Raw genomic sequence first — 14,239 nt, 5'->3', positions numbered from 1 at the left:
GCCACTTTTGGGACGGTTTAACACCGTCCTCCAAAGTTAGAATCAGGCCCAGAGTCTTCTTGGTGAAGTCAAAGATCTTGTTTATTGGCTGCAGCCAGTAACAGGTATCCTAGAAGTACAACACGGTGTATATTCTCAGGAGACTGCTCCCTTTGCAAAGCTAACCTTCTCTTTTATACAAAATATTATGCTTTAGGCAAACATTCCTTATTTTACAGTTGACCATTCACATATTTTCACTACAAAGAAATAGCAGGTTTATGATGACAAGCCCATATTTCAGTTTGTCCAGCCCTCAATCAATTACCCGGCAAGGCTTAGTACTTTCATCAGATATCGACGGACCCCCAATATAAACGGGCACCTCCTCCTTGTAAAGCAAGTCATAAAGAAAGAAACAGGGACAGGTGTGTGTAAGATTAGGCATGGTTTGTGTGTGATGAAAGGTTTATGATGTGTTGTGCCTTGATACTAATCTCATTCGGACACTGGGAAAGAAACTGGCCGAACAGGTTTGGCTTCAGGCAGTGGAGTCAGCTTGCCCAGGTCACAGAGGAGTCAGCAAAGGTGTACGTGTCCTTCAGACTCGTTTTCAGCATTAGACATTGGCCTATGTGAGGGCAATCATAAAATGGCTGTCGTTTAAATGGAACACGAGGGTTCAGGATGGAAACTCTGATATTCGGGTGATTTCATTACCCAAATATGAATACAATGCTTGTGCATACTATTCTAATCATTCTCGGTCTGCTGATACCAAAATCGTTGTGATACGACGATGTTTATAACACGGGTCCAGAATTTTCAGTACCACAGACCCTCCTTTTGCCCTTACATAGGCAATAACCTATACTCACGCTAATCTGAGTCCAGGTCTATATTCATAAAGTCGTTGAGATGTTGCTGTAGCATCATCCTATTACTTAGCTCGTCCCTTAATACAGGTTTCCTTACACACGATGTAGCACAGAGGCCACATATTGCAGGAGCACACTGTACACACAGACAGGACAGGAAAAGAATGGCTAAGATCATCCCAATGACTACCAGAGTCTTCCATCCCCAGGCGGATATCAGCTCCCAGAACCACCCCATCAATGACCAATCTCCTTTATCCACGTGAATAGATTCGGAGATCTTATGCAGTTTGGAAATGGCCTGGTAGACTGTCGGAGCGTTATCTGGGATGAAAACACAGCAACTTGATTGGATCACTTTACATACCCCACCTCGGTCTGCAAGTATGACGTCTAATGCGACCCTGTTCTGAAGAGTCATAAGGCGATCCGACTGGAGCTCAGCAGTCAAATTACCAAGGGCACCGGCGGTTTCAACTACCGTGGATTCAACCACCCTTGTCAATTGCCTTATGTTCCTGCTGTTAACCATAGGGTCCCAAAACGGCAGAAAACCCTTTGTGAAATCTCCAAATTCTTGTCCTGTAGTGTCTTCTTTACTTATGACACCTCGAACTATCCTTGTCTTATGGTAATCTGCCGCGGCCGTGTAGGTTGGAGGTAACAGGAACGAAACAAAACATGTGCCTGAGAAGTCAGGGGGCAACCATGTATAGGCTCTATTATGGCAGATGAAATAGGTACCCTTAGCTGCTAAGAACGAAGGAGAAGTCTGAGACGCAAAAACATATGTTTCAGTGCAGATAATTTTCCCTAACTGAGCTCTGGGATTCTTGCCATTACCTTGCAGACATAGGTGACCCTGATGGGGTACAATCCAAATCGGGGAGGATCTCTTTGCTCGCTGGTTCCCACTCAGAGTAACTCCATATCCTGTTATGTTCCATCCAATATATGCTAGTGTCTCATCTCTCGGGATAGTCTCATAGGAAATATCTTCCCTAATCATATCTACTATACCCTTAGCTAGAGCACTATTCTTAGGATTATCTTTCACAGAACGTAGGGGGTTGGCTTCATACGCGTATATGAACACCGTTCTATATGCCCACACAGAACCATTATGGCTGAAAGGCAGGACCAGATAAGGGATACCTTTATCAGTAGTATGAGGCATAAGACCACACACCCAACAGTTAGTTGTGTTCACTACTAATTGGTGTTGGTGTAGAAGCTGAATGAATGAATTGTTGACAAATTCTAATCTTCTGGCAGACTCGTGTTCAGGCAGGGGGTGAAAAGAATGCGAGGAAACAGTAGAAGGAGGTATGGGCTGTGTAATGGGTGCAAATGTCACTTGAAAAGAGAATAAAACATATCCTATTAAAAACGTCATTACACTAAGCAACATGAAAATACATAATATCAAAAATCGTTTCTTTGTCATTATTATACCCATTCTGGCCTTAAAGTCCATCTGTCTGGCAGGTCTCTCAATCTTGAAAAACTCCATCCTCTCTAATTGCTGCTCGTGGTGGTAGGGTGTTCTATGCTAGGGAATGCTTCTGTCAGTCCAGGGCAACTCCCTTAGACCGACCAGAACTGTCGACCTAACGTCTTCAGCTGCACTCCAAAGACTTGGGCAACCACGACCCTACAGCTGAACCCGGATGGCGGTTCGAAAAGAAAAAAAAAAATAAGAAAGTTTCTCAGATGAGAGAGCTGCACTTTAAAAAAAATAGCAAAGGAACGGGAAAAAAATTATTTGTCCTTAGTTCTTGGTCTCAAATTATAACGGCTTTTTCCAGGTACTGTCTGGTTTTGGAACAAGAGTTCAGGCTCTGTAGTGTTCAATCGAATTGACGGTGGCACAGCTTCTTGCAAATTATTGTCCCTTTCTTGTTCAGAAATTGTTCCTTTTACACGTGCATCGCTAAATGGCAAAAAACGAGGCACAGTCTCAGTCTCAGAGTCAGCGATCCCCTCCTGGACCCATTGGTCGTGCGGTAGAGGAAAAGGGACCCTCTTGCAGTGTACGCCGTGGATCCAGTTCTTTTTCCCTTCCACTCGAACAGCTGATCTTGTTGAGAGAAGGACGAGGTAGGGGCCGGTCCAACGGGGCTGGTCATTCTTTGTCCGCTGGAAGTTCTTGACCAGCACCCATGATCCAGGATCGATAAGATGTCCTGGAGCTTCAGAGACCTGAGGCAGAGTATCGTGAACCTGTTGGTGTAGAACACGCAATTTAGCCGTCAATTCATACAAATAATCAAGCAGTACAGGGTGTTTGATCTCAATGAATTTTGTTGGTCTTGGCACTCCCCATATGTTGGCCGGGCGGCCGAACACAATTTCATAGGGACTAAGTCCCACTCGCGAATGCACAGTCATTCTTGTTGTTAGGAGTGCTAGAGGCAGAGCGTCAGGCCATTTAAGACCAGAGCTCGCTTGTATCTTTGCCAACTTCAGTTTTAGCGGGCCATTATAGCACTCTACTAGTCCAGCTGATTGGGGGTGATTTGCAGCGTGGAATTTTTGCTGGATACCTAGCCCCTCACATACTTTTTTCATCACTCGACCCACAAATTCACTCCCATTATCACTCCAGACCATTCTCGGCATTCCAAACCTAGGGAAGAATTCTTTAGCAAGGGCTTTAGCTGTGGATAAGGCAGTGTTGTCTTTTAAGGGATATGCTTCTACCCATCTTGAAAAAGCACAAACAACAACGAGTAAGTTTTTCAGATTGTTGCACCTTTCCATGTGGATGAAATCTAGCTGCAAAACCTCGAACGGATACGTTGGAGGCGCAAAATGACCAGCTGGAGTTGGGGTTCCCCTACCAGGATTGTATTTCAGACACACCATGCAATTCTTGACCACATTCTCTGCACATTTAGGAATTCCAGCATTTTGCCATACTGGAGCCAACAACTTACAAATCCCTTTCACACTGATATGGGCCATTCCATGAGCCATTGTCACCACTGCAAGCACATACGCATCGGGTAACAACCATCGCTGATGTTCTGACAAGTCAACCCAACAACCATTTTCATCCAATTTACCAGTACTTTCTTTCCACACACTCAACTCTTTCTCTGAAGCTTCAGCTTGAATAGACTTCACACTCTCTATCGTATCTTCACATATTCCAACGTCACCAACCCATCTTGCGGGGCCTGCAACATACATTCGATTCATCACATCTTTTGCTGTTTCTTTTGCGATTTCGTCAGCAAATGCATTCCCACGACCGACATCATCAGTAACCTTCTTGTGTGCACTGCATTTCACAATCGCAACTTGTAATGGCAAGGTCAGTGACTCAAGAAGCTCATTCACCAACTGACCATGCTGAATTTTAGCTCCATGCGAAGTCAGGAACCCACGTTCTTTCCACAATCGTCCAAAACTATGGGCCACACAAAACGCATACTGGCTGTCGGTATATATGGTCACTTTCATTCCTTTCGATAACACACACGCTCTCGTAAGTGCAATCAGCTCTGCTGCTTGAGCTGAATTATGAGGTATACGTGCAGCTTCAACAATCGTATGCAAAGTTGTGACAGCATATGCTGCAGTCGTATCACCATACGGAAGCTTGAAGCATGAACCATCCACCCATAAGGTACCATCACACTTTACAAGAGGAGTATCTTTAAGATCTACTCTCCCTTTCGTTTCTTTTTCTGTCCTAAGAAAACAATCATGTTGTTCAACATCATCTGTTTCTACTGAAATTGGCAATAACGTGGCTGGATTTAACGTATTGCACCTCTTTATGTGCACATGACTCGCTAACAGTGTCAACTCGTAACCTGACAATCGAGCACTAGTTAAATGCTGTGTCTTGGTCCTGTTTAACAATGTGTCCACTGCATGTGGAACCATCACAATCAACATATTATTCATCACTAACCCAGCAGACTGTCGAATAGAAACAGCTGCTGCCGCTGTGGCTCTCAAGCAACCCGGCAATGCTTTAGCTACCGGATCCAAAGTCGACGAAAAATATGCGCATGGGCGCTGCTTGTCTCCAAAAGACTGTGTCAGCACTGACAATGCACAACCCTCTTTCTCATGAACATACAGTGTAAAGGGCTTACTGTAGTTGGGGGTACCCAACACAGGAGCCGAACACAATGCATTACACAATTTGGAAAAACTTTTCTGACAATCTTCAGACCACGGAACGGGGTTTGGTGTATCTTTATAGGTCAATGCTACCAAAGGTTTGGCCAGCAAAGAAAAATTCGGTATCCATTGTCTGCAGTATGATGTAATGCCCAAGAAAGCACGTACTTCTCTCTGTGTCTTTGGCACACTCAATTTTGCAATTGCCTGAATTCTTTCTGAGGTCAGTTTCCTTCCCTCCTTCGATAAGAGATGACCTAAGTAGGTCACTTCTTGTCGACAATATTGCAGTTTTGAAAGGGACTCTTTGTGATGTAAATCAGACAAATGACGCAACAACAACAAGGTGGCTTCTTTACAAATCTCTTCAGTATCTGTAGCGACTAGCAAATCATCAATGTACTGAATAAGGGTAGCGCCATCAGGTAAAACAATTGCATCAAGCTGTGTTTTTAAAGCCTGACTATATATTGATGGACTTTCACAGTAGCCTTGTGGAGCGCGTTTGAAGCGGAAACTTCGGCCTCCTAAACTGAAGCCAAAAATATCCCTGCTCTCCTCGGCAATCGGGATGCTGAAGAAAGCATTCTTTAAGTCAATCACCGAAAACCAGGTGGCGGAAGCTGGAATCGTAGTCAATATGGCAGTGATATCAGGAACAACTGGAAACTGTGGCACAACTATTTTATTTACCTCTCTAAGATCAATCACGAGACTGTAAACAGGTGGCTTAGAGGGGTCAGTACGTTTCAAAACAGGCAGAACAGGACTATTACAAACGTTGCCTCTTGTCTCTTCAATTACATCTTTTTCAATTAAATCATAAATGATCGCTAGCAACGCCTTTTCACCTTCACTAGAGATCTTGTATTGTTGAATGCGTGGTAATTTAACATTGGCTTTCAATGTCACAACATAAGGCGGTATTTCCAACAGACCCACATCATTAGGACCAGTAGCCCAAATGGTATCAGGAAGAAACGACAATTCGGTCAGAAGTTTATCCTTCGACAAATACATTGGAGAGACCAATTTCCTACCTAGTGTAAGTTGTACTCCCGAAGGAGAACAATATAATGTCGCATACAATCTTTTCAACAAATCCAATCCTAACAAGTTTTCACCACAACCTGTCAGCAGAATAAGGGGTGCTTCCAATTCGCAAGGTCCAACAGAAAGGGACATAGGACTAGAAATCGGGTTCCTAACCGGGGCGCCAGAAAAACCTACTGAAACATTCATCTCGCCAGACAAAGGTGCGCCAGGGAGTTTTGAGTGCATAATAGAACTCTTTGTAGCACCAGTATCCAACAGAAAAGGCTCCGACACACCTGATGTAATCACCTTAACATAAGGTCCATTCTGATCCACTGGAACTAAAAAAACTCCCTCTCTTCGTCTATGGCTGTCCTAACAATTATTACCTTCCAAGTTCTCATCTTCTGCATAGTAGTCGTCAGCATAGTACTGAGCCGTCCTACCAGACGCGTTATGTTGCTGGTCAAAACTATTCATTGAGTTTTGAGACGGAAAGGAACGCGTGTTCTGGGGGAAACTTCCACGTCCTCTACCTCTAGGAGCTTGTTGAACACCTCGACCTCTTGCGCCAGAAGCACCATTCGTACGCTGTAACAAAATAGGACAACTATACTTGAAATGACCCTCTTCTTTACAATATGAACACTGATTGGGACCTACAGGAACACGTGGTTGAGAAAACTCGAACCTTTGCGAGTTTCTCTGGAACTGTTGAGGTTGCTGATAGTTACTCTGACCACCACGTGGCGGATACGCCTGTTGTAAAAGAACCTTCGTCTTTAATTCTTTAGTTTTCTTGTCTGCTCTATCCTTCTCATCTTTATCCCTATTTTCGTAGTACTGTGCAGTAGCCAATATCTGTGCTGAAGAGGAAACGGCCCAAGAACTCTCTGAATCCTTCAATTTCTTACACAGCTCGGCAAGCAAATTGTGCACAAACTTGTCGACGAACAACCGTTGACCACCTTCTGTACTCATATCTTGACCACTGTGGTCGATAAACGTTTCCTCAAACCTGGTGAAGAAATCAGACACTGTTTCATCCTTCTTCTGCTTACACGCAGACAATTTATCCCAATTCACACGCATCGCAGACATTAAAGTCTTCATGTAAGTAATGATCCTAGCAGGCAGTTCTGCTACCATAGGCTCAGGCTTGGCACCACCAACTTGTCTATCATTTGCAGCACTAATATTAGCCCATGAGTCACCTAACTCTTGCGCATGATCTGTATGGCGAATCAATCCCCACAAAGGCTGTGGAACAACATTCCCAAATAACATGTCTATGTCGGCTAAATTCATGCATGAGTCTGCAGTCTGTGATAATTCCTTATAATACCCTGCAGGGTTTTTACGGGGATCAGGCAAAGTCTGCTTAAGGGCTAAAACTTCAGCTCGCTTCCACGGAACATGTACCCAAACACGCTGAAAATGAGCTGGGACAGCATCAATTTGATTAGCAACATCAGCCGCAACGGCGTCCTTCCATACCGGAGGGACTTCTCTCATTGGGTACTGTCGCACCTTTTTTTTAACAGAGGAGTCATGTTGGAACAATGACTGAGAAGGATCCTTATTCCTAAAGGACAACAACGTCGCAACTGCTGTCTCAACATCGGGACCCACAATCGTGCCCTTTGCAAACTCAAACCGTGCACGGCACAAATCAGGCGGATTGTTTCCAAATCATTATCTTCCAATTCCTCACAAAGGAAAGCACACATTTTCTCAAAAACGTATCTTTGTTTTGGTGCTCCCCATTGACGGAAGACATCCATAACAGACTCTACATCGTATCTTAAAGGGTAAACAACCCATTTAAGCGCCATACGGTCAAACATTTCTCTCTCTTGAGAATTAGGCAGTTGACTACGCGACTGTTTACGCTCCGAATCTGGGGTCACACCAGACGACCCAAAGAGAGGAAATATAAGGCTGGCAACAGTATCTGTCATTCTCTGTCGGACAGAAGGAGAAGTTGATGAAAGAACAGGAGGAAAAACAGAGGGAGGCAAGGCAGACGCAGAAGCAGACGCAGAGGCAGTATCAGGAAGAACACCAGAAGAGGCAGTCGATGTAGTACATAAAGTCGCAGGAGGTACAGATGGAGCAGGTAGCGAAGTCGGCGGCCCTTGAAGGGGTTGCGCCATAGTAGTTGGAGCCAACTGAAAAGGAGCTGGCGGCTGTGGAAGAACCTGAGGCACAATAACAGGAGGTTGCACAGCTAAAGGTTGCGGAGGTGCTGTAGCATTCTGCGCATAAGGGGGTGGCGAACTCAACAAGTGTGACATTAAAGAATCTTTCTCAAGTTCTTTTGCTGCATCTTGCTGAAGAAGCGGAAGAACTGGATAACATTTATCGGTCACCAATTTACGTTGCCTGTGCAACTGCTCATTCATCTGTTCTTCTTCATTATCTTTAAACTGCATGGCAGCTTGCATTATCGAGATACCCTCTTCCCTCTTATTTCTCTTTGCTAATTTAATTTCCTTCTGTTTGGCTTCCTTACGCCATAGGCGGAAAGAGTCAAACATCGCCGGCTGGGCTTTCTTCTTAAAAAGTTTAACCTCCAGATTATTCAGAATCTCTGTGTCAAAACTACCATATTGGGGCCATTTCAAAACTCCATCTTTCCTGGTGTATCGGATCCATACTTCATTATATATGATGGGGCCTATGCCATGTTTCACATATAGTTCATAGGTTGGAGTTCCAATCGGAGGAACCGGACACGAGTCCTCCAATCGGGAATCCCTATTATAACCAAGACAAAACAAATTTCCATATCTGCTAAGACCAGGCATCTTCGCTCTCTAGTCTAGCTTCAAACTTCAAAGGATTATCGAATACGATAGTCTTGTGAATACACGAGTCCCTCGGCTTTGGTACTTGCAAGTTCCAAATCAAAGATCCCAAGGGGATACCAAACTAAGAACCAAACTAAGGACCGGGAGACGCTCCACTTATACTTAACTGAGGTATCGATGACGTCACCAGAAGACTCGTTTATCGTTTCGCTCTACCAAATCATCAAGGGTCCAAAACAGGGCGATAGTCAGGGCGGCAGTCCTTCGTAACCGTCGGAAAGCGGGGAACCTCGCAGCAAAGACTTTCGGACCACGTCGACATACAGGGGTCGATGAAGTGGCGGCCTTCCTCCAGAATTTTCACACGAAGCTCCTCACGAACCTCTGGCTTGGACTGGTACCGCTGAAATCGCCCCACGTTGGGCGCCAACTGAAGTACTGGGTTTTTCAGAACCCAGTGGTGCCAGGGAACACACCCTAAGACTTTGAGTCCTTCCTGTTTCAGACTACAAAACACAGAGTCTTCTTGGTGAAGTCAAAGATCTTGTTTATTGGCTGCAGCCAGTAACAGGTATCCTAGAAGTACAACACGGTGTATATTCTCAGGAGACTGCTCCCTTTGCAAAGCTAACCTTCTCTTTTATACAAAATATTATGCTTTAGGCAAACATTCCTTATTTTACAGTTGACCATTCACATATTTTCACTACAAAGAAATAGCAGGTTTATGATGACAAGCCCATATTTCAGTTTGTCCAGCCCTCAATCAATTACCCGGCAAGACTTAGTACTTTCATCAGATATCGACGGACCCCCAATATAAACGGGCACCTCTTCCTTGTAAAGCAAGCCATAAAGAAAGAAACAGGGACAGGTGTGTGTAAGATTAGGCATGGTTTGTGTGTGATGAAAGGTTTATGATGTGTTGTGCCTTGATACTAATCTCATTCGGACACTGGGAAAGAAACTGGCCGAACAGGTTTGGCTTCAGGCAGTGGAGTCAGCTTGCCCAGGTCACAGAGGAGTCAGCAAAGGTGTACGTGTCCTTCAGACTCGTTTTCAGCATTAGACATTGGCCTATGTGAGGGCAATCATAAAATGGCTGTCGTTTAAATGGAACACGAGGGTTCAGGACGGAAACTCTGATATTCGGGTGATTTCGTTACCCGAATATGAATACAATGCTTGTGCATACTATTCTAATCATTCTCGGTCTGCTGATACCAAAATCGTTGTGATACGACTATGTTTATAACACGGGTCCAGAATTTTCAGTACCACAGTTGGATGATCCAGCATTTATTCAGTACACCCTGTCACTATGCGTGTGAAACAAGGTGCAAGCACTCTAGCCTGGATGGAGTTTTAAATATAAACTGAAGGCACCCCCGGTATGTGAACTGATTATAATCCCACCAACGTTATAAAGGTGGGTAATAGCAGTACGAATCCGAAGACTGTCTGGCAAGAATATTATGCGGAGCTCCATGGTGTAAACATTGCCATTACTAAAACCCGTCTCCCCACGTACATTGTCCCCTTCAAAATGACTGCCCCAATATATTTGGGGGTAGGGTACAAAAGAAAGACACGGTCCCTACTTACATTCTGCTGTGTCTGTCCATACTGGGCAACCCACCCGCTGGCAGCAAACCCAGAAGTAAATGGGTAACGCAGTACGGTAATATCTATGTGGGCGTTTCACGTCCCAAGCTTCTTCCTGATTGGTCCATGTGACCGGTAGCAAGAACACTAGTCCGCTCACGATTGCAGACAGGCAGGCCAAAGCACTGCAAAACCTTCCAGTGTAATGCCCTCAAAATATGAATTAAAAACTGTTTTGTAATGTGATTTGACAATGGGGATCAACAAAAAAGAGGAATGATTGAAGAATAAAAGGTTGTCTCGTGGATTTATTAAGAATGCCAATGCAGGCTACATACAGAATCTGAAGGTGAATCCCCTATAACTACATTGTCCCCTGCATTTCTCACAAAATATTGATAATATAGGAGGGGGAGCAGCAAAAAGGTAAAGATAACAATAAAAGGTTTTAGAATTAGAGGTATTGCTGATGATAATAAGAGCTCTATACCAACTCAGGGGGTGACTTCCCCAAAAAATATGTTCTGCTCACTGACAGTGTACAGTGTAATGTAAATAATTCAAATTAAATCAGTGTATTCAGACAGGATGAGACAAATTAAATATTTTGACGTTAGTACGGTTGAAGTCCTTCCTTGAATGAAAGATTATGTCCCAAAAGCAGGCCACTTTCACCTAAAGAAACTGGACCATGGAATCCCATCATTCAGACCGGTGATGTGTGTGTTAAGTTTGAACACCCATCTTTGCTCTACCTCCAATAGGATCTGTGGAGCTACATTTTGACTAATGGTGGACTCAAGAATGATCCACCATAGGTCGTCAGGGGTATGCTGCTTTTCGATGTAGTGTGTGCTCAGTTTAGTGGTGGTACATCCACATCTGATGTTACTCCAGTGTTTGTTGATCTGAATTTTCACTGGTCTCATAGTCATGCTTATTAGGCCACATGTAATCAGATAAATACAACTGCGAGTGTCGCAACTGGTGTGATTCTTAAGTTACCACGTGGTAGATTCTGTGTGTTGCCATTCCAAACAATAAGCATGTCATCAATAAAACGCTACCACAGTCTTATATTCTGTGAAAAAGGATTTCCTCTGTCCAAGATGTACTGTTTCTCAAATGTAAACATGTAGAGGCAGGCCAGAGTTGGATCAAAAGTACTGCCCATTGATGTGCTGCATATCTGATGGTACAGCTGATCTTCAAATGAGAATAAATTCTCTGTGAGTGCCAGTGTGGCACATTCCATAATGAAGTGGATTGGTGTGGCGAAGTCCAATCCCGGATTATTAAAATAATTTTTTTTTTTTTTTAAATTAAAATTGACAACAGTCAATGCGGCCTCTTAGGGTATGTTGGTTTAGAGTGTCTCTACATTGAGGCTAATCAAAGCATCCCCAGGATCTTCCATGTTGATGTGATCAATAAGGTTCAAGACATCTTTTGGAAAAGTTGGTTTAACCTGGTTGAAGGAAAAAGTCACAAAATTTAGACAAAAGGTCTAAAATGAAACCAATACCAGAGAAAATAGGTTGCACAGGAGGAGATTGAACCCTTTTATTTTGGGGGGACAATAAAAGCATGGGGTTCGTGGATGGGAGTCTCCAAAAATTCAAGCTCCTTATGGGTGATCCACTCCTTAATTTCTTCGTCTTCTAGCATAGAGCGTATTCATAGTTGTAAGCCGTCTGTTGGATCTTGTTGTAACAGACATTAATAGGGAGTGTCACTCAGCAAGCGCAGGCATTCTTTTCTATATGCTTCTGTGTCAAGTATGACAAAGGCTCTTCCCTTGTCAGTAGGTTTCATCGTAATAGTCTCATCCCTTGCCAAGGCTTCTCTCTCCCTTGTAGAGATGTTGATAAATGGTTATTTGGGGTGTAATCTACTCACATCTTTCAGGACCACCTTCTCAAAAGTAAGGACCTCAAAAGGTTCCAAGTTGGCTGGGGGAGTAACTGTGGATGGAATCCTCAGTCAGGAATCTTCCGGTGGATTCTGTGTCAGTTTGTTCTGAAAGAAAGAGCGAAGCCTAATTTTCCTAAAAAACTGGATCAGCTTGCAATTCAATCAAGATGTTCTCCTTGGGGGTGAGCACAAAACCTAGTCCTTTATTGAGGTCTTGTTGTTCAATGTCTGTTGAAGACCTCTGCGACAAGTTGACTGCAAAGTTGCTGTCGCCTGAGTTTTCCCGCGGCTCCTTGTTACCATCTGTGGTTCCTCTTTTCCCGTTGTATGCACCTCCCTCTTCTTCTGTGCCTGCCTCTTCTCTGCCCCAGCCTCCGACTAAAAAAATGCATATATGGATGGATGCAGCTACGACCACAACAAACAGAGGCTGTGCAATGGTGCAAGGTTTCACAACATTTTAAAGGTGGAGAGCTTGGGATGGTTTTCTGGGGAAACATCTGCGGTTTTCTGGAGGTTGGGGTTATTGACTGCTCTTGGCCAAAGTGCTGTGGGACCGGGGGGGTCTTTGCTTTTGGAAAGAGTTTGAAGTATGTCTGTAAAAACAGTCTTTGCACACTTGGATCTTGTCAAAGTTCTGGAAGTTGTTGCTCAAGAAGTGGCAAGCCGCTGTAAAGGTGGTGCACTTGTGGTTTGCTGCAAACCAGTTGGATAAGAATTGTGGGTTGTAGGTTATCTATAGAAAAACATGCATCACTATTTAGTCTCAGGAAATTGCTGTGCCTTTCTTTTATACTTATGTTCTACACATTTATTTTGGAGGTGGCCCCAGCTGGGGCAACTACTTTAGGGAACAGTGAGTGTTTTAGTCATGGGTCGCCTGAGTTTTGTTTTGCGGCTATTTAGCCCTCCTCTTTTCCCATGGCAAAGGAGAATGTTTCTGTGGGATGATCTTCGTGAGATTGTCCTTTTGCTTTTTTTCCCTAATTATTTTCCCTAACGTGTGTGTGCTTTACTGGAACCTTTTGACCTACACGTGTGCTGCAGTATGAAAAGAAGGGGGGGGGTTGCAATTTGGGTGCTGCTGGTGGTTGCAAAGTATTCTGAAGACACATTTATGCCCCTCTAGTTCTTTCAAGTGGTGTGCATTGAGGTTCTCCCTAATGGAGTCAAGTGTTTTCCCACACCCCTTTTCTGAAAACTCGTGTTCGGCTACCTTTTGGGCTTCTTTTACAGGTCGCCGGACCCTTCCCTAGATTTTCTTGCAAATCTGTTTTCTTGAGGTATGACAAGGTGTGGAGGGGTCTCTCTCCTCGTGTGATCTGACCGACAGGCCAGACACGGCAGTGAGCTTATCTGTGTGCCTCACATGGAGTTGTGATGGTCATTTACAGAGTCCCTTTTCCTCACAGCACCTCCCTCTCCGTGGATCCAGGATGTTTTAGGCCTGCCGCCCCAGGCTGTGCCCAGGGACTTCTGACCGGTGGCATGCTATTCTGGTTGTCTTGGAGGGACATGATCCAACGAGCAGGCTTTGGACATTTGGAACTCCTTTGGGGAGAGGAGGATCCAGAGCATTTGCTTGCAATGGGAGTCAGGTGTGTGACTGGGACTCGTCTAGATTGCCCAATGTGGATAACGAACTAGGACGGCTGATTGCTCTGGTGAATTTCCCTACTGATTTGGTACCATATAGTTGCTTCGTAACCTATCTGATTTGCGTGGGAAACCTGGCTCTCGGCACTGGAAAGTCGGTTCTTTTTGGAACTGAAACGGGACCTCCATTAGCTGAAGGCCTGTTGTTGAAAGAATGAGGTCCTTTCGACTTGTAGCCCGTCTGCAAGGATTTGGATGCAGGGAACTGTGTGCTTGCTT

This window comes from Pleurodeles waltl, chromosome 11 (assembly GCF_031143425.1).
Source record: "Pleurodeles waltl isolate 20211129_DDA chromosome 11, aPleWal1.hap1.20221129, whole genome shotgun sequence".
Taxonomy (NCBI): domain Eukaryota; kingdom Metazoa; phylum Chordata; class Amphibia; order Caudata; family Salamandridae; genus Pleurodeles; species Pleurodeles waltl.
Note: the sequence above shows the minus strand (reverse complement) of the source record.